Below are 19,593 nucleotides of genomic sequence, written 5' to 3'. Positions count from 1 at the left end.
GTAGGCAAAGAAAGGTAAACGATAAAGTTTAAAAAAAAAAAAAAAAAGAACTGGAGAAATGGGAAGATGAAAGAAAAGGGTTGAGAAGAAACCAAAAATAAAAGGCAAGTGGGTCAAAAGACACAGGAAGAAGGGAAAAAAAGAAGAAGAATACAAAAAAACAAAAAAGTTAGAAAACACAGGAGAAATTTCTTTAGACTGGCCTAGAAATTTAGCACACATTCTAGCAGGAATTCTGGCTGAGGGGATGGGTGGATTAGCAGGTGGGACCTAACCTCTGTACTTCCTCATTGCATTTACTCCAACCATTCCCTCCATCTGGAATGTTCTTCCTACCATCTTTGCCAAACTGAACTCCTGAATCTTCAAGGACATATTCAAATGCTATAGCTTCTAGAAGCTTCCAAGATTTCTCCCAGTTAGAAGTTCTCTCTCAAAAACTCCTGTAAAAGGGTCGGCCCTGTGGCCCAGTGGTTAAGTTCGCATGCTCCGCTTCGGCAGCCCGGGGTTTCAAGGGTTCGGATGCCGGGCGCAGACATGGTACCACTCATCAGGCCATGTTGAGGCAGCGTCCTACATGCCACAACTAGAAGGACTCACAACTAAAATATACAACTATGGACTGGGGGGATTTGGAGAGAAAAAACAAAAAAAAAAAAGATTGGCAACAGTTGTTAGCTCAGGTGTCAATCTTTAAAAGAAAAAAACTCCTTTAAACTTCCAGAGCACTTTATCATACTTCACCTGTAGCAATTAACAGTCAACTTTTTTTTTTTAAGATTTTATTTTTTTCCTTTTTCTCCCCAAAATCCCCTGGTAACATAGTATATTTTTAGTTGCGGTTCTTTCTAGTTGTGACATGTGGGATGCTGCCTCAGCATGGCTTGACGAGCTGTGCCATGTCCATGCCCAGGATCCGAACCAGCGAAACCGAGGGCCGCCGAAGCAGAGCGCAAGAACTTAACCACTTGGCCACGGGGCGGGCCCCAACATTCAACCTTATACCCTGGGTATCGGTATACATACATTTCTGTCATTCATTCTGCAAGTACTATTTGTGCCAGGCCTATTACAGAGACACAAGGGAAATACAGATAAGTAACACACTGTCCCCTGGCTCATAAGGTCTCAATTTCATGAATGAGAGTAGCTTCAGGTGTGATACATCACCAGAGTACAACTCAAGAAGTAGAGCAAAGTACAGAGAAGATCAAAATTAACTCTGCTTATAGAATGATCAGATAAGCTTCATTTAGGAGGTGGCATTTAAACTGGTTTGAAATGATGAATAGGAGTTTGTCAGGTAAAGGGGGCAAGGATCTGAGAGAGCTTTCTACTCAGAGGGAATAGTCAAAATAAAGTCATTGTACTGAGCAGGAGCACAGGGAAACTGGGTGTTAAGCACTGTGCTGTTGAAAGAAGGCAGTAAACTGAGGTGGCACCAGACTATATGAGTCTTGTAGCTAAGCCCAGAGTTGAGATTTTTATGCTTTACCTGGGGTAGGGGTGGAGAAGAAGCAAGGCAGTTTAAAGACGTCCAATCTCCCTTATTTAGTTGCCCTACTTTAAAGCAAGTCCCCTCAAAAACCCTGGAAAACAGGTCTAATTCCAGACTCTGTCTACTGCAGCGGCCTTACAAGAATTTCCCACAGAGAAGGACAACACTGAAAGAAAAACAAAAGATAAAAGGGAGGGCCGGGGGGGAGCCAGCCGACCGGTGTAGTGGTTAAGTTTGCATGCTCCGCTGCCAAGGCCCGGGGTTCGCTGGTTCGGATCCTGGGAGCAGACCTACACACCACTCATCAAGCCGTGCTGAGGCAACATCCCACAGAGAAGAACTAGAAGGACATACAACTAGGATATACAACTATGTACTGGGGCTTTGGGGAGGGGGAAAAAAAAGGGTGGGGCAATGATGAAGAAGGAGGGCAGTAGCACTCAAGGAGGCAAGAGTTGGAGGGGAGGAGACAGAAAAGAGGAGGCAGGAAGGCTCAAGGAGGGACAGGTCTATCTTGGCACTGAGGCTCTTTGTGGCTGAATTGTCCTCTACATCTTTCTAGTTAGAAAAAATAAGGTCAATCTGCTGCTAGTGACAAAAATAGACCCTCTGTATGAAGATGAGGCTGAGCACATTACTAATTCCCACCTCAGCCCTCCCTTCGCTCAGGATGATAGAGCTGTACTGAGAAGTGAAGTTCACCCAGCTCTACCAACCATCCCAAAGTATGCTAGAAGCCCCTTGCTCCATGCCCTAAGAGGGTGTGAGGCAAAAGCACGAAACATAAGAGTGTGGAGCAGGGCCTGCCCACGACCTATGACTGCTGCTTAGGATGCTAGAGGAAAGTTCAGCTTCCTTCTCTGGACCTTAGTTACGTCTGCAAAACAAGGGGAATAAACACGACACTCTCTAAGGACCAAGATAGCCTGTGAGTTTACAGAAGCTGCTTCCCACAGAGGGTGATGTGTAATGTGGGAATTTTTCTAACCTATCAAGTCTTAAATTCATGCTTTATACTCCGAGCTATGGCCAGTTTGAAGCCAAGAATGAGCCAGACTCAGAATGGAAGCCATCCTGACACCATCATCCTTTTGGCCCTATCCAAAGTTTAGTTCCTGCCCAGACCTGTTTATCTCACAGGACACAAACAGATGCTTAGGCCCAAGGATGTGTTTTGTATGACCCAAACACGTTTGTTTAAAAACCTCAGAGTTAAGTGCCAACATTTAAAATCAGATCTCTTTTTTTATTATTATTAGATTTCTAGCTTCTCTTAAAAATATCAGAGATCTGGCAACACTAGACCCTCTGGGGTAAAGGTCAAAGGGCCTATTATAATCCTGTAATTTATCTGAAGCCTTCTCATTTTATCTAAAAAGTTCATGCTAACTTATCCATTCCATAACATAATTTAATGTAAGAGTAAGCTTTTAAATTACTAGTTATAATATTTAAACTAATCTAACTCCAAAAAAACCTGAGTATATTGACACTTCAGGAAGATAGATATTTTATCCTGTGATTTCATGTTATCATCCAATATGAGCCATATATCCCAGTTTGAGAAACTCCAACACAGTTTATCCATTCACTCAAAAAATATTTATGTCCTATGGCAGGCAAAGGGAAAACATTACTTAACAAGACAGACATGGTTCCTGCCTCTGTGGAGCTCATGGTCCAGTGGGATATAATGGAAAGAAGCCATATAGAATAGGAGGCACAAAAGAAAAATGAAGCTGAGGCTCTCAAGTACATTCCACAACCTAGTGACCCCCTAGGCAAGTTGTTTAACCTCTCTGAACTTCTGTTTCCTTGTCTGTAGAAGCAAAAGGTTTAATTAGGCAGTTACTGCTGAAAAGTCCTCTCCAGCTCAAAATTCTACTAGCATCACAAGAAGTTACTCCAATATCCTTTTCAAGTTCCTAACACTTGTTAGCTTCCTCCCTTTATCTGGGAAATCATGATCAGTTGTCATGGAAATTACCATGGCACTCCACACACTGGATGTCGATGTTACAGTAATTACAAGAAGCCAAAGGGAACAGGCAACAAGAAGAGTCACTTAGAAAGTTTCCTACTTTCAACACACAGGAGCTCATGCTCATTGCAGCTAGCAGGAGAAAAGACTAGGTACTAACTCACAGGTAAAACAGTTTTGATTCGTATTAGATGTTCTGGTTTCTTTCATGAGGCATCAGACCCACTTCGCCCCAGCTTGTGTGTATTAGAGACTGCAAAAAATACCAACTTTACAAGGACAAGGTTCACTGAGCCTTAACTAGTTTCCTGTCCTTGTGAACTCCTAAAACAAGCCAGGAGACAGACTTAATAGCCAATAAGGGCACCAAAAGTTCCGAGTAAAATGAAGATAATTCATCTAGTTCCAGAGGATTAAGAGCATTGTAATTGGGTAAAGTCCCTTCAATATTAGAGAGTTCGATCTAGAGCTGGGTTGACCCATAGAGACAAAGCAGGGAGCAAAAATGACTATAGGTGACCAAGTGTTTCAAAGAAAAAAAGTGCTAACCTGGTGATAAATAGCAACTGGTAATGGACTTGGGTATCAAAGAGACAAGAGGAAATGGTGTGGACTGTGAGACAATGGAGAACAAATACACTCTGTCTAAAGAAGCCAGTCACTAAGGAAGTAGTATGTAGTATGTGGAATGAAGGAGAGAAATGAAGAACATGATTCTATAAACTCGACCGTTTTGCCAAATTGGGCTGGTGCTCCAAGGGCTTGCCCAAAGATCAGAGCCATGTCCCTTTGCCTCAGAATCCTAAAAAAGCCAAGCTACAAGCTTCTCAAACATGGGCAGGCTGGGGGCTGGCCTGCTGGTGCAACAGTTAAGTTCACACACCACACTTCGGCGGCCTGGGGTTCACCAGTTTGGAGCCCAGGCATGCACCTATGCACTGCTTATCAAGCCATGCTGTAGCAGGTGTCCCACATATAAAATAGAGGAGGATGGGCACAGATGTTAGCTCAGGGCTAATCTTTCTCAAAAAAAAAAAAAAAACATGGGCAGGCCAGTACCCAAGGAGTCATACATAATACAGGGAGTCCCGAGTAGATGGCTCAGGGAGTGAAGCCTTCTGCAGAAGAACTGGGGACTATTTGCCAGTTTGCAACCTCTGATCTAGAGAGTAAGATCTTCTGATTAGATCCAGAACAGAAAGCACCTAAGGACTCCTAACTTCTGTCAGAGAACTGCTTTTCCAAGGAGCTATCCAAGGTCCTAGGTCACTTGGATCCTGAGCTTCAGAACCCATGATTCCATAGCCTTCTCTGGCTTGATCCACTGTCAAATTTTTTTTTTCTTTCTGCTTTTTCTCCGCAAATCCCCCCAGTACATAGCTGTATATCCTAGTTGTGGGCCCTTCTAGTTGTGACACGTGGGACACCGCCTCAGTGTGGCCTGATGAGTGGTGCCATGTCCGCGCCCAGGATCCAAACCATCGAAACCCTGGGCCGCCGCAGCGGAGCCTGTGAACTTAACCACTCATCCACGGGGCTGGCCCCTCAAAGATTTTTTAAAAGAACGATTTAAAGAAGATATTAAGTAACTATCATATGCAAGGCACTCTAGGGAAACAAACACCCTGAACCTTACTTCTCTTGACTTTTGACTTTACTACCTTTAGTAGCTGTATGTCAGCCTGGACCCCAGTGCCACCTGTCTGCCACCCAAATAACTACAGACCCAAACCACTACTCTGCTTGACTTCGCTTCTATATTAAACTGCATTTATTTTAATGGCATGGCTGGCCAGTGAGATGAAGTTTCAGCAGCTTGGTTCTCCTCAAAGGGACGCCTTTAAAACTCTTCTCCCTGGACTCCACAACTGAAAGTTCTTTTTCTTTGCAAAAGAACACAATTGTCCCATTACAGTCAGATGTCCTTGGAAGTGAACACTACAATGCTAAAAGTACGCTCTCCCCCAAATCAAGATGGCATTCCCTATGCTTCACTCCATCATCTATCATCTCCAGATTCCCTCAGCATTTCCATAAGCAATAATACTTTTGCCAAACAGAAAAGAAAAAAGACTAGCTGCCCTTGAAATAGTAACTCAATCCAAGGAGGGAAGGTTTATTGCTAGAAAAACTGTTTCTTATTTACCAGGTCCCTCAAGCTAGATTTATGAGCAGGGAGAACACAATAACAATGGTTTTTAGTAAAAGGCGCTTGGCAGCAGTGAGGAGCATGCCATGTAAAAGGGCAAGGGCAAGTCAGGATGCAGGGGGACCGACCCCATGGCACAGTGGTTACGTTTGGGTGCTCTGCTTCAGTGGCTCAGGGTTTGTGGGTTCAGATCCCAGGCAGAGACCTACACACCACTCATCAAGCCATGCTGTGGTGGCATCCCACATACAAAACAGAGGAAGACTGGCACAGATGGTAGATCAGGGACAATCTTCTTCACCAAAAAAAAAAAAAAAAAAAAAAAAAGACAGGATGCCGGGAGACTAGTTAGGAAGCTCCTATGGAGAATTAATGATGCTACAGCCCCATGATGGCCAAAACAGGATCCATGTCTGAAATAGGGTATGGCTTTACAGTCCCTGGCTGGCTACCTGCTCCTTGAAGACAGTCTTACTCATGAGTATCACCCACAGCAGCTAGCACCACTCCATCACATGGCAGGCACTCAAATGCTCAGGGACACAAAATACTACTACTGTAAGAGCTCTCATTATACAATCAGAGAAACGAAGGCCCAGAGAACTTGAAATGATTTGCCCAAGCTCACAGAATGGGTGAGTGGTGAAAAGGAAAAGAGCCAAGACTTTTGGAGGCAACATCTGTGTTCAAATCCAAGGTTGCCATGAGGCCTTGGGCAAGTCACCCAATGTCTTCTCATCTGCAAAATAAGAATAATACCTATTTTTGTAGAGTTGTCATGAGGATTTACAGATATTGCCCTCTAGATACAACCACCAATTGACAGGAAATAAAGAGGATAAAGAAACATATTAAACATACCATAGATACGCAACACACAAAATTCAGAACATGGAAAACTCTATAGGAAAAACAAACCAGTTCCTCCAACAAATAAAGGAAAAAAAAATAAAAGTGAACTCATAAATTAAAAGAGACTTAAAAGACATAACAACCAATTATAATGTGTGGGTCTTATATGAACCCTAAATCAAACAAACAGTAAAAATAAGATTGTGACATTTAGAGACAATTGAAAATGTAAACACAATCTGGATTTTGATGGTATTAAGGAATTGTTAAATTTTATAAGGTGTGATAATGGCATTGTGGTTGTGTTTTTAAAGTCATCTTTTAGAAATACATTGTGAACTACTTAAGGACAAAACACAATAGCTGAGATTTTCTTCAAAGCACAGAATAAGAAGTAAGTAGGGGTATAAATGAAATAAGATTGTGAATTGATAACTGTTGAAGCTGAATGATGGGTACATCATGCTTCATTAACCTATCCTGTCCATTTTGCATATGTTTGAAATTTTCCATATTAAAAATAAAGAAGAATTGGTTAGGTTTAAATCCTGACAATTCCCTTTACTAGCAGTGTGACTGGGAGTGTATTTCTCAACCACCTTGTGTCTTCAATTTCCTGTCTATATGATGAGGATCAAGTGAACCTACTTCTTAAGGTTGAGGTGAGAATAAATAAGATCTTATATATATATAAACATTTATATATAAAATATAAATTTTATATATTAATATATTTTCTGTTTTATACTATAAGATATATTTTATATATATAAACAGCTTATAAAAGATTTACATATAAATGTATATATTATAAAGGCTTCTATCTCTCACTCTCTCTCTCTCTCACACACACACAGGGCTTAGCACATAGTAACCTTCAGTAAATACCAGCTTATTAGTATGAACACAAGGTACTAAGTATGGTAACTCATCACAGAGGGTACCAATTCATGGTAGCTGTTATTAATAGGAAAGGCACAGTTAGGTCTAGAACCCAGTTCAGATTTTTAATCAAGTACTCGACTAGCCTCCTTGACAGAAGGCCTAGATACCCTCTGGTGAATGTCCCCAGTGGCAGCTCTAACCCCCGCAGTCTCTCCTGGCAAATACCCCAGGACCTGACACAGGATAAGGAGCTGACTAGTGTTTAACATGAAAGTGCTGCTCTCTGGGAGCAGGCAGGCCACCTTATTTTCCCCAACCAGGTTATTTAAGGTATATTTTCTAATATTTGCTGACAGAACAAAGAGGAAAGGCTCTAAGACATGATCAATGTTCATGCCAGCCTTCAAAGTGATTTGGTAAAACTACAGAAAATAAACACCCAGCGAGGGTCCACCTGGCAGGATAAAAGCTGACAAAGAAATGGCAATTTTTCCCTGAGCAAATTTACAAGTAATAGATGAGCTCTGTGAGACTAAGATTAAGCTCTTTAGGTTTTGGCGTTCCCCTCTCCCCCTCCATTTTAAGAGAAGACCAACTCTCTTTAGACATACTTCAGTATGACTGCTTGTTGGATTAATTCCTTCCCTGAAATGATGTACTTATAGGCACAAGGAGGTCATTCTCATCCTTCTATGCAGTTTAAATACAAATTAGGGGCTGGCTTGGTTGCGCAGTGATTAAGTTCACATGCTCTGCTTCGGCAGCCTGGATTCACCGGTTTGGATCCCAGATGCAGGACCTATGCACTGCTTGTCAAGCCATGCTGTGGCAGACATCCCACATAAAACAGAGGAAGATGGGCACAGATGTTAGCTCAGGGCCAATCTTCCTCAGCAAAAAAGAGAAGGATTGGCAGCAGATGTTAGCTCAGGGCTACTCTTCCTCAAATAAATAAATAAATAAATAAATACAAATTGGCTTGGGAACAGTATGACCTTTTCCATCTGTTCCAGGAAGCTATGAGAAGGCATCACCCAGCCCCAAAACATGGGACTTGTCCTCCCCTCTCTGCTCATTAGAAATATTGATGCCACTCGACGTAGTCACTCATCTGTGTTTCTGCTGAAGTTGTTCCTATTGCACAGAATGTACTCTCTCCATCTCTACAGCCTAAATCTCCTGTGACCATACCTTCTAGAGAAAAAGTGGAGGAGAGGAGCACAACAAATGAGGCAAGATATCCGGATGTTGCTTCTGGACAGTCTGGGAAATATAGTCCAGACATAGAAATATTGGTGTTTCATAATTTATAAGCACAACCAGTCAAAATATTAGAAATTGGGATGGTCGGGATCATACATGGTCCCTATCCTTATCCTACAAGGCCCAGCTCAAACGCTCACTCCTCTATAAATGTACCCTGGTCAGTACACCCCCACAAATAAAGCAATCTCATCCTCCTCTGAAATTCCCAATCACTTTACCCCTTTATGGTACTCCCATCTGAGAGTTCATATTATGGTTCTTAAAATTCACTTCTAGAACTACAAGCCAACCAGAATGGCTTAAAATGAAAATCACAATGCTAAGTGTCGACAAGGATGTGGAGCAACAGGAATTCTCTCATACACAGCTAATGAGAGTGTGATCTGGTATGCCTTTGAAAACTGGAAATAACTACTAAAGCTGAACATATGCCTACCCTATGACTTGCGTATGAAGCTGAAGAACACTCACTCACTGTTCCCCCTAAACAGTTGTGCTTACAGTCTTTTACTCCATCATTGCCACTGTCTAAATGCTTCTATTATTCTTTCTCTCAATCCTAGAGGCTGGTTCAGACCTCTATTCCTGATCACTCCAGCCCAAAGAGATCTCTCCTTCTATGGAAAACTCTGCCATTTACCCATTACCTCTAACAAATAACTGGTGGATTCTTCACATATAAATGCCATCATCTGGTTTTATAATGTACTTTTAGTAACATTATCTAACTTGCTCCTCACAATAACATTTTGAGGAAGGCAAGATACAGAATGTTAACCCCATGTTATAGTTGAGAAAATGGAGGTTCAGAGAGAGGAAATGACTTATTCCAGTTTACCTGGCCAAATTAGTGCCAGGGAACAAGAGTAGATCTTCTTAGGAACCAACCTCTCTACGCCAAACTGCCCTATTATCAGCCACCTCTTCATGATTATCTTATCTCCCCAAAGAGACCACACGTTCCCCAAAAGCAAGAGTATGCCTTACATGTTTACATCAATCACAGTACCAAGGAAGGCACTCAGTGGGCTCCATACAGTTTGACCAATTGATTTCAACATTGTCCCCAACCTTTGAGGACAGACACAGGCATATTTCCTCTTCTTCTAAACCTCACAGGCAATGCTAAATTGTTGGAAGAAATCATAAACACAACACAGCATCCCAAATAACATTTCTTTGTTAAGGGCAGGAATAAGGGAAAAGGAAGAGCCTTTCAAGATCAGGGTAAGCTCAATGTTCTCTCCATTTCTTAGGGCTCCATGCTGTAAAAAGTGTTCAAAGAAAGCTGGCAGAGACAGTGGCAACGGGCTTCAAAGAACCACAATGTAATCACAATTTATAAGTCACAAACTGATCAAATGCCAGGAACAACACCTCAAATAATTCAACTTGAAGCCAAACAGAGAGTTATTTTACTTCAAAATTAAGCAAAATAAAACTTAAAATAATTTAATATGAAACAATTTTCTTCATTCCTAAAGAAGCAGCTAGACAATATGAAATCTTTCTGGAAGCCAGTCAGACAACTGACGTGAGCAGATAGAGAAAGCACTAGGCAGATGTCTGGACTCCCAAACCTGAAGGACAATGTTGTCCCTACCCTAACCTTCCTGACTTTACACACTGGGTGTTGGAAACCTCAACAATAGAGAATAGGGGCCGGCCCCATGGCTGAGCGGTTAAGTTCGCACACTCTACTTCGGCGGCCCAGGGTTTCACCGGTTCGGATCCTGGGCGCGGACATGGCACTGCTCATCAAGCCATGCTGAGGCAGCATCCCACATGCCACAACTAGAAGGACCCACAACTAAAAAATATACAACTATATACTGGGGGGATTTGGGGAGAAAAAAAAAGATTGGCAACAGTTGTTAGCTCAGGTGCCAATCTTTAACAACAACAGAGAATAAACACCTGGATAACAGGCAGAAGAAAACAAGAGAAGGAGGGAAGGCCAAAAATAAAGCTAAACACTGGAAGTCAGATATTCGAACAGGTCTCCTCCCCTAGTGATACATGCAACAATTCTGCTATTTCCAGTCTGAACCCTCAACCCAAATATCTGGGCCAGGGCAGCAAGGGTAAGAAGCAGCTACAATCTGTTTTACATATCTGTCTCCCTCTCAAGAGTGAAAGTAATCTGAGGGTAGGATTCATGTCTTGCTTGGTTTTTATGTTCTCCACAGGGAGAACACATAGTAGGTACTCCAAATTCCTGGAATGAATGGTTGAGCTTAGGGATGGAAGGCAGCTGGACTTCTAAGCATAATCACATTAAAGCCCCTAGGTACCCTACTTAGCATGGTATCTCCACCTAAGACCCTAATTCTAGCAAGAGTTGATTGTAATTGGTGTGAAAATAAATTTAGGGTGAGTCTTCAAGGTCTAAAGAAAAGCTATTCTTGTCTTCAACTGATTCAGGAATAACTATCATTATTACACTAACAACATCGTGTCTCAGTGCCAGCTTACAGTATCTGCAAGAACAAAGTCCCAAAGCCTTAAAATGGTCTGTGTAAGCAGGGAACAACATTTGACTTCTCAGTGTAGCGTGATCATAACTTTCAGAAAGGAAATACAGACCTACAGAAATAATGAGTGATGGAAATGATTCTTTTAAATCTACTGCTGAGCTTGCCTTCACTAGCACAAAGAATTACAAAGGAAACTAGACAAATAGATCAACAGACACCATGCAAACAGTCCCTTTAACTAGGCTTAGTGAAATCCTTACTAAAACAACTAAACAAGAGACACCTAAATATCAGATAAATGCCTCTGAAATGAAGAAAATCTGGCCAATAACATTAAGCTTCTAAACCTGGCTTTCTAAAAGAGACTACTTACTTGGAATAAAGCAATGACTCTTACCTTGATAAATAAACAGAACTATTCAGTCTCTACAGATGGCAAGTCAAGGGCCAGGTAGCCTCAGTAGAGGCGTCTACCTCATAAAGCTAAAGCTCTAAGGAAATGCAAATTTCTGGTCTAGTGTTTTTCCAAACCTAGTACTGTTTGGGAATCTCAGAGTGTTTTTTATCTTCCCTTTATTATATGATTTTAAACAGTTTGCTACATATTTAAATACAAATTTTTACAGTCTCAGACTCCAAGTCTGTCCCATGGGACAACAGCTCCAAGTTTATAATGGAACCCAGCAGACAATTTGATAAATTCATCTCACAAGCAATTTTTCAGCAACCTGTCCACTCTAAAAAGCAATATCCATCTGTTTATATACTGAAAGGTATCTGTGAACCCAGAATTTAACCCTCCGAGATACTCTCAATGCTCTAGCAAACCCTTTTCTCCTTCCACAGATGAATTCTTAAGCCACTTCCATAAAACCGGAAATTCAGACTGTTAAGAGGTAAAAATATCATTCAAGATTATCTAGTCCAGGGGCCAGGCCCGAGGCTGAGTGGTTAAGTTCTCACGCTCCGCTGCAGCAGCCCAGGGTTTCGCCGGTTCGGATCCTGGGCGCTGACATGGCAGCGCTCATCAGGCCATGCTGAGGCAGCATCCCATATGCCACAACTAGAAGGACCCACAACCAAAAATAGACAACTATGTACTGGGGAGCTGTGGGGAGAAAAAGGAAAAATAAAATCTTTAAAAAAAAAGAAAAGATTATCTAGTCCAATCCCCTTGTTTTACAGACAGCAAGACTGAGAGAGTATTAGGTAATTACAATTTGAGTTTGGCAAGCTTCAAAAGCCCACCAAATTCTACTTCCCCGGTGCAACTGCCCTGGGCATGTTGGGAGGATAGCCAGGTTTGCACTTTTGTCAGTGGAGCACTCCAAATACATGTGTCTGAATCTCAGAACACCTGAGTATTCAACCACAAACTCCCCATACCTACCTCAGCATAGAGAGCAGGGGGCAATGAACAGCCTGAATGGCTCTTTGGGGAGGTAGACTAGAACCCAGGGATAATATCCCATCTTTCCTTCCCTCCTCCCAGGAGGTACAATGTATTTATTCACATGAAGGCCATTATGAAGGAACAGACACTAACACTGAGAAAAAAGGAAGGGCTGTAGAAACAGTCAGAAAAGATAACAATGATACTTGGGCAAATGCCTGTTTCTAGTTATTCACTTAAGCAGGGAGGGGAAGGTGACTAGAGAGGGACCTCCAATCCTTCTTCAGTCCCCAACTCCTACCCTTTGGGTCTTTACAAAATTACAAGAACCTCTCAGATTACTCTATGAGGAAATAGGGCCAGAGAAGGAAAGGGGCTTGGCCAAGCCCACACACTGAGTTAGCAGCACAGACCAGACCAAATGACCCTCCAGCTCGTGACTAGGCTCCCAATTTATCTCACTGTCCCTCTCTCTCTAGTCCTGAAAGTCTGTGAGCTGCACCCCATCATGGGTCTGAAACTTTCCTTACAGCCCCTAGGGGCAGTTGTAGGACAGCCAGCTAACATTAATGCTGCCATCTTCTCCCCTTCAGTACCACATTTTATACATGAAACTAAAATGGAATAAAATTAGGTTTTTATAGACACTCACATGAAAACTCTTCTATCTCCACTCTTACCCCCCGACCCACTGCCTAATGAAGAAAGAAGGGGGAGATGGAGGGAGGGATGGAGCTAGAAAGGAAGAAAGAAAGTACCTCTCCAAGAGGTATATTATCTAAATCATCATCTAGAATCATAAAATATTATTGCTAGAAGAGATCCTTGGGGTCATCCAGTCATTATTTTCCATCATTACTCAGATGAATAAACCTAAACCTTTGAATAAGCCTGGATGGACCTTTACCACCTGATGAAAAGACTGGAGCAGAGAGCAGTATCTCCTGACTCCTGTCCCTAATAAAAATCTCTCCTGGACCCTCCCCAGCCTGTCCCACCTTGACCTGCTCACCCTCTCCCTCCAGCACCATATCTAAGCTACTGAGATCTGCTGCCCTTCTGGATGCAAGCTCCTCAAGCTATGTTTCACTCATCTTTGTTTCCCCAGTGGAGTAGAGAGTAAGCAGAAGTGACTTAGAGAGAGACACACTAGCATACAGAGCAGTGTCAAAGGACGTTATCTGGAGAATAAGTAAGTGGCTTAACATAAGCAGTCTTCACAGTTGTGCAGGGCCTGGATGTCTAAGATCTAATATCTCCTCCTTTCCAAAACTAGTATTTACATCATCTGTTTTAACCAGGGATAGTTACTAGATCTGTTGTGCCATGCTTTCCCTCATCCCAGTTCCTCTGGCCCTCCCGACAGAGGACTAGGATCAATAATTACAAGAAGGAAAATGAAAGCAGACGTAAGAAGACCCTGCATGAGAAATCCTCCCCCCTCTCTTATGTGCTCCGTCTCCCGTGTCCTCACCTCAATAAAAGGCACCCCCAGGGCCAGCCCTGTGGCCAAGTGGTTAAGTTCAGGCACTCCGCTGCGGCGGCCCAGTGTTTCACCAGTTTGAATCCTGGGCGCGGACATGGCACCACTCATCAAGCCATGCTGAGGCGGCATCCCACGTGCCACAACTAGAAGGACCCACAACTAAGAATATACAACTATGTACCAGGGGGCTTTGGGGAGAAAAAGGAAAAAATAAAATTATAAAAAAAAAAAGGCATCCCCATCCATACAACTGCACCAGGTAGAAATCATCCTTGATTTCTTCCTTACCCTCCATACTAGATGAGACTGTGTCTCATCGCTCAATTCCATCTCCTTTCTACACACACACACACACACACACACACGCCCACTATCTTCATTTGAAACACCATTACCTCTTGCCTGCATTACTGCAACAGCCTCCCAACTGGTCTCTGCCTACGATGCTCTAGCCCACCAATCCACTCCCCAAACAGGTAGCCAGACATACCTTCTAAAATACACACAGGATCATGGCCCCCTCACCTCGAAATGAAGTCCAAACTCCTCAAGCTGGACAAGGACATTTCATGACTCGGCCTTTACTCTGTCTACCTTGCCACATCCACCCATTCATGTCTTATGCTCCATCCACAAATCTTTTATTTAATCCCCTGGGTCTGTTTCCTCACCTACAGAACAGGAATAATAGTACATACCTCTCAGGGTAGTTATGGGAAGAAACGAGTTAGCACACACTAAATGCTTAGAATAGTACCTGATAGATATAATATATGGCTAAGAGTCTCACTGATTACGACCACCATATCGAGACTTGCTATTCCTTCTGCCTAGAACAGTGTTATCTCTGTCTCCGCTTTGACAGCCCAAATCTCTTCTTTTGCTGGCTTCTGTCAATTTTTTTCTTGATGTCTAGGAATAGGCAACTTCTCCAAGAAAGGCTTCCCTGACCCTCCAAGGCTGGGTTAGTTATGATTCCTCTGTGCTCTCACGGTGCTTGTCCCTGTCACAACACTTCTCACACTGCCTGTTTCCTTGCCTGTCTTCCCAACTAGGCTGTATACACCCAAATTCCCAAGCTTAGTACTGTGTGTGGCAGATGCTTAATAATTGTTCAGTGAATGGAAAACTTTCCAATAATGAGATGCCCAGTGAAACAGTATCTCAACAGGTAGCCAATTCAAACGGTGGTCAGGTGGCTGGCTGGTTGATCTAAACGACTTTAAAGCCCCTCAACTACAAGTTTCTATCCAATAAACAACTCAACACACTCTGACCTCATTATCACACTTAGCAGTCTGGACTTTAACATGCAGGCAATGTTGGGCCATCAGATTTTCAAAGAAAGTGCAACATGCTCACATCTGTGCTTGTTGCTCTATTAGCCATATCTGGAACACCTCCCACCCCAACCCCTTATTGGTATCAGGACAAAATTCCAATTACCATTCACAAACATAAACACCACATCCCACCCAGGCCCCCAAAATATACATAGATAAGGAAACAGTCAAACCAAAGGGAATTTTCAAAAGCTAACTGCAGCATTTAACTCCATCTTAACCACCTGCAAGCAATGAGGATCTGTAAACACCCTCTAGGAACCCAAAAGCTAATCCCTCTTGTGTGCCTTTATGGAAAGAGGGCACAGAGAGGGAGCATTTCATAAAGGTAATCCATTTAATCGTCCTGAGTAGTTCTGATCCAAGCTGCTGTCATAGCACTGCTATTCTTGATCACTGCAACCCTATAGGCCCAAACCGCAGATAGTAAGAAAGGCAGGTGCAAATAAGGCAAGGGTGGAAAGTGCCCTGGGGTCCACTTCAAGGGTAGGAGGTCTCTTTGGAAGCTACAGAAGGAGTGAACAGAGATCTCCAAAAAAGGCTTCAGTGATAAGGAACTTCAATCCACAGAGTGGGGGGAAAGGAAGAGAAAGCTTAATCAGAAGTACAACCAGGCCTGAGTTCCTGCTCTGGGCTGCATGCCACACCCTACTGCAGATGAGGACTAATAGTCATTTTGCATTTACAGAGCACCCAGAGGTTAAGGGAAGCCCTAATAGTGCCAGCTTTGACAGTCAAAAGAGAACAAATACTATATGATTCCACTTAAAGGAAGTACCTAGAATGGTCAAATTCAGCGACAGAAATAGAATGGTGGTTGCCAGGGTCTGGGAGGAGAGGGGAATAGGGAATTAGTGTTTAATGGGCATAGAGCTTCAGCTGGATAAGATGAAAATTTCTAGACACGGATAGTGGTGACACCTGCAGAACAATGTAAATGTACTTAATGCTACAGAACTGTACATCTAAAAATGGTTAAAAAGGTAAATTTTATCTTATGTATATTTTTACTAAAAAAGCACACCAGCTTTAAAGTTATATTGTCTCCAGTTATCAATTACTTGACCCTGAGCAAGTCATGTAACCTCTCTAAGCCTGTTTCTTCTTCTGAACAACAGGGATAATAATAGTACCTAATTCATACAGTTGCTGAGGATTAAATGAGATACTCCACAGAAATTCCTTAGTCCAGTGACTGGTACATGGTAAGTACTTAATAAATGTTAGCTATTATTCCTACTGCTACAACCTCTACAATGCACTTTCAGACATTTCTCATAGTCCCCACACAACCCTGTGGGAGTTTACAGATAAGGAAACAGACTGAGAGAGCCGCAATGAGTGGCTCAGTTCATGCCACACCAAATCCTCTGCCCATGAGGTGTCCAGTCCTCCCCACTTGTTAATTCAGTGATCTATGTAATGCAAGTGCCCTAACCTTGCTGTGTCTCAATTCTCAATTAGAGTTGTAAAAAGGAAATATAAACAAAACTCTGTGAACTCCCTCATGGAAGTGTTAGAAATGAAATCAGATAATGGTTACAGAAGAATACTATAAACCATAAAGTACTACATAGTAAAAGTGATGACTTATGAGAACTGGTACACCTGTGCACAAAACTTGGCCTCCTTTTAATGATAAACCTGAGGCGTGGAGAGTGGCTGGAACTAAACAACTTCCTTGAGATTTCAATTTACCCAGGATTCCTGGTCTTAAGGCATGAATAAGTTAATATAGTACCCATTCAAAAGGTGGCAAGGTATGGTAGAAATAAAAATATGACTGCACTGGGAGGCAGAAGACTGGGAATTCTAGTTCTGATTCTGACACTAAGGCAGTCTGTGAATTTAGACAACTCCCCCTTTCCAAGGTTCAGTTAACAGGGAAAGGGAAAAAAGAGATTAAAAAAAGTTGGACCGCACGGTCTGTAAGACCCCTTCCAGCTCCTACATACCACAACTCCTGAATCCAGAATCTTGAAAAGGGGAAAGCACAGCAGATCTCCAGACTCCAAAAAACCAATGCAAACTTCAGGAGATTCCTCAAGACCTGGCTTAGGAACTCCCCTGTGTGATTTTCAGACACTCCTCACACCGGGGATCAAACATACTGGAAAACTAGAACTCTTGCCAAAGTTAATTTTAGTTCACTTTCAGCCCTCTGGGCCTTATTTGAAAATAGAAGAAATAAAACCCTATTTGAAGGCAGGGAGTTGAAGCAGTTGACTTGAGCCACTTCCTGCTCCCCCTCCCCCAACAAGGAACTATAAATCTAAATACTATAGAGAATATGCAAGATTTGGAGGGAGGAACTTCCCATAAACAAAATAAAGGACGGGACCTCACTGTTGATACTGACTTAAGCCTTCGTTAGCCAAAACCCCAGGGAACTTAGTTGGGCTTGAGATCTAGCTGGAGTCCCCTGCATCCATCAACTTACAACGGGCAATACTAGCAAGAAATTCATAGTAACTTCCTTTCCCTCGGACCTCCCGTAGCCTTCATCCATAGTACAGTGGACACTGATCCAGCAGTCAGGCAGAACGGAGTTATGTCTCTAACGGTGTCACCCAAGGGCAAGTGAAAACCTCCTCTGCACTAAGAGATCACACAAGCTCATACTAAGAAAGAAATAACAGGGACTAGCACCACAGCTTTACACTTCTGTGCAAATTATTTAACCTCTCTGCGCCTAGACTTCTGCTTTTGTAAGTGGGATAACCCCAGAAGGCCGTGGTGAGCATTAAACGAAAAACAAGGCTTACAAAGTTCCTAAGTCCATTCAACGTTACCTGTTGGTATTAAACGCTTCTCTCTCATTATTTGTTACCCCTATGAATCCACAAACACCCTGCGAGGCGACTTTTCCTCCCCTTTCACAGAGGAGCAAATTGAGGCTCGGCGCGAAGGGGGCTGCGTGAAGCGCGGCACCCACCCCGGCTCGAGGGCCTGTTGTTGTTCCTCTCCGAGCCCAAGGTGTGCAAGGAGCCCAGGACCGGCAAAGGCGGGGGCCGAGGAGGCGCTCAGGCCCCTGGAGAGCGAGGCAGGACCAGTTTTGCGCGCCCCCGGGAGCCTGCAGACCCAGCCCGCCAGGCAGAGCCGGAAGAAGCCCGGGGCCCGGGCCAGAGCCAGAGTCGGGGCCGCCCGAGGCCTCCCTGGCGCGGCCTCCGCTCCCCTCCCTCCTCCCTCCGCCGGGCGGGGCGGGGCGCGAGCACAAAAGACTCCAACTTCCGAGCGGGCGCCGGCCCACCCCGCCAACTCCTGGCCCAGGCCGGGCCCGCGGGGAGGAGGCGGGCAGGGAAGGCCAGGGCGGCCGGGAGCGGGCGCGGATGGGCCGGGTCGGCGCCCCAGGGCGGCGGGCTCGGGTGGGGGGCAGGTGCTGAGGAAGGGGGCTGGGAGTTACTCGGGCTCCTGGGACTTCCAGAATGGCCAAGAAAAGAGTTTCTAAAAATAGGCAGCGGCCCGCGCGAAAAGGTGGGCGACCGGAAAGGAACAAGGAACACCCCCCCCCCGCACCGCTAGGGAGACGCCCGCGGCCCCCACTCACCGCGCCGAGAGGTGTGGAGGAAGCAGCGCGCCGCGAAAGGAGGCGGTGCCGCCGCACTCGGGGGCGGAAGGGAGGGAGGAAGAAGGCGGCCCCGGCCGCGGCGTGAGGAGCTGAGCACACGCACGGGAGTCGCCGCCGCAGCCGCTACCGCCCCCTCAGCTTCTCTCAGGTCCACCCGCCCTGCGCTCGCGCCGCTCGCGCGCCCCACCGCACTGACAGCCGCGCGCGCCCCGCAGCCGCGAGTCCTTCCCTCGGCCGGCACCACCGAGGCGCGCGGGGGTGGGGGCCCCGGAGCGGCTTCCCTCAGCTCGGCTCCGCCCACCTCCCCAGCCCTGGCCCCGGGCCCTCCCTGCCCCGCTCTGTCTCCGGGGAAGGACACGGGGACAAACAAGCGCGAGCAGTCCACAGCCCCGCCCTGACACAGCCCGCTCTCCAGGCGCAAGGGCTCTCCCCACCCCTCAACCTGGCTTTGGAAAAGTCCAGAGCTTCGGCTGGGGCGGGGCCTGACGGGGAGGAGGGACTGAGGGGAGCCTGGGGAGGCGGGGCTGAGGGCGAGAAGAGAGACCCGCTGACACCAGTATGGAGCGGGAGGCGGGGCGGGGCTGAGAGGGTGAGGAGACCGGAGAAGAGAGGAGCGTGAGACAGGTATGGACGACCGTGGAAGCCTCCCGGAGCCAAGAGCCCGGGCAGGCCTTCAAAGGAGCGGCTGTGGGCGG

At 44.7% G+C, this 19,593-nt stretch overlaps 1 protein-coding gene across 4 annotated transcripts in view; it reads right to left on the bottom strand.

Moving 5' to 3' along the window:
* The window catches only part of RALY (RALY heterogeneous nuclear ribonucleoprotein), a 78,882-nt gene extending 59,794 nt beyond the window's left edge, over positions 1 to 19,088 (bottom strand). The window contains exon 1 of one of the 4 annotated variants that reach the window (XM_046678280.1): positions 18,878 to 19,088. The gene's annotated coding sequence lies outside the window, so the exon portion shown is untranslated. The remainder of the gene's footprint in view (positions 1 to 18,877) is intronic. The other 3 variants (XM_046678282.1, XM_046678281.1, XM_046678283.1) reach the window with 3 other exon arrangements.
* Between the last annotated feature and the right edge of the window lie 505 nt (positions 19,089 to 19,593).

Source organism: Equus quagga, chromosome 12 (assembly GCF_021613505.1).
Source record: "Equus quagga isolate Etosha38 chromosome 12, UCLA_HA_Equagga_1.0, whole genome shotgun sequence".
Lineage (NCBI taxonomy): Eukaryota > Metazoa > Chordata > Mammalia > Perissodactyla > Equidae > Equus > Equus quagga.
Note: the sequence above shows the minus strand (reverse complement) of the source record. Positions and strands in the feature narration are given on the sequence as shown.